This window comes from Chenopodium quinoa, unplaced genomic scaffold (assembly GCF_001683475.1).
Source record: "Chenopodium quinoa cultivar QQ74 unplaced genomic scaffold, ASM168347v1, whole genome shotgun sequence".
NCBI lineage: Eukaryota > Viridiplantae > Streptophyta > Magnoliopsida > Caryophyllales > Amaranthaceae > Chenopodium > Chenopodium quinoa.
In genome coordinates this window covers 2,105,342-2,107,167 of record NW_018743389.1, presented here as the reverse complement: position 1 = coordinate 2,107,167, position 1,826 = coordinate 2,105,342, and the positions used below count along the sequence as shown (strand labels likewise).

The window sequence follows — 1,826 nt, the reverse complement described above, 5'->3', positions numbered from 1 at the left end:
ATCAATTAAAAAACAATGGATTAATCACACATCATGATAGAAGTTGCACTAAAGTTATATCATACACCATCTCCACAAAAGTGTGCAAACAAGAACTTATATATAGCACATAAAGTTATATATATACCTTAGTACCTATAAAGTCTCAACTATCTCAAATAGAAGGTCAATGCTTCGCCCAAAAATTCCTCTGAATCTTTTCCAATATAGCCTATATAGAACACAAATAGAAAACCAGATTAAGGGAAAAGATAAGAATGATATTAGTGAGCAAGAACAAGGACAGTCAGAGTAAGATACCAGGATGCTTTCCGCCCACTCTCCAAACTGATGATCTTACCCTAGAAGCCCTTGACACCCATTTCTTAGCCTGAAACACATATATAGTGAGAACCAACTCGTAAAGAAAAGTATATTCAAGGGAAGTTAAATGAAGGAATCAAAATGTTCGACGCTTAAACTCATAAGTTACAGAAACCCTAAACCCTAGCTAAACCCTAAACCCTAAACCCTATACCCTATACCCTAAACCCTAAACCCTATACCTTAAACCCTAATCCTATAAATGCTTTACTCTTATATACTTTACTCAATATCTAATGCTTACTTATCTCATTTGATACGCTTTTTAGTAGAATTTGATGAGCTACTAATGTAAATGAACTACTGTTATTAGCTTCCTCTCAACTTTGTTCTCTTAAATAAAAAGTACTAAATTATCCTATAAACAAAATAAAATTCTCAACTTTATTAGTGATGATGAATAAAGTTCTCATAACAATTTAGAATCATAGATAAATGCAGGTTGTACTAAATAGAATTCTCAGCTTATAAACAGCAACAATAACAACTACAAAGGACTTACATTTGTGGAGGGGCAGCCTTGTGCGTTTAATGGAGGGGGAGCCTTGCGAGTTTAATGGAGTAGTTAAGTAGCAATTGCCAAGCCCTAGCAATTACAAGAAACTTACAAATATTAAACTAAAGACCAATTCCTCATAAAACCACAACAATGGTGTTAATGCAATACATGGAGAAGCTAAGTGAATGGAGGAGCGTTATTACTTACCTAGGTCGAAGCTGCTTCAATAATGCATGGAGGGAGGCAGAAGAGAAGAACTGAGTGCGTGCGTGCGTGAGGAGGCAGAACAAACCCCAGCCAAGCTGCGTGTGTGAGGAGGCCGAAGCTTCAATGGAAGCTTCAATGGAGGAAGGGTTTGGGAAGAGGAAATGCAGAGAATTGAAGTAGCAATGTGAGTAATTAAGGTCGCTTAGCTTAACTGCTTCAATGGAGAGGAGAAAGCTCGCACAGCCTTTCAATGGAGATGGAGGGAGAAGAGAATAGGGCGAAACTTTCTAGGAATTTTTGAAGCAAACATGAGAAATGAAGAAAGTGTCGTTGAATTGAACAGGTTGAAGCAACAAACCCAGCAAACTCGCGTTTTTTTTTTAAATGCCACCGGTTTGAACCGGTGCTTACTTGCTTATTTGCCACCGGTTTAAGGAGAACCGGTGCCAACTCCTTCCCCATCCTTTTTTTTTTATTTTACAAGTTGGCACCGGTTTGAACCGGTGCTAATTGCATGCTTGGCACCGGTTTGGGTTAGAACCGGTGCCAACTCTTAATTTTTTTGGTCCCGCCCGTTTTATTTGGCACCGGTTTTTAAGAACCGGTGCTATAGGGGGGGTGCCTATTTAATTTTTTCTACTAGTGCGATCTCCAATTTCCCAATCTATCTCCAAGTCAGTGTATTCTGATGAGGAAGACCCTAATCCTGAATCAACATCACTAAAAAGCTTTCTCCTAGCATTACTCTTACCCTTCC

At 38.6% G+C, this 1,826-nt stretch overlaps 1 long non-coding RNA gene across 1 annotated transcript; it reads right to left on the bottom strand.

Moving 5' to 3' along the window:
• Positions 1-220: 220 nt before the first annotated feature.
• On the bottom strand, positions 221-1,580 carry LOC110738291. The gene is made up of 3 exons (XR_002514598.1): positions 1,070-1,580; positions 866-949; positions 221-370 (listed from the first exon to the last, which is right to left on the bottom strand). It is a non-coding gene; the product is annotated as an uncharacterized LOC110738291 (long non-coding RNA).
• Positions 1,581-1,826: the final 246 nt, after the last annotated feature.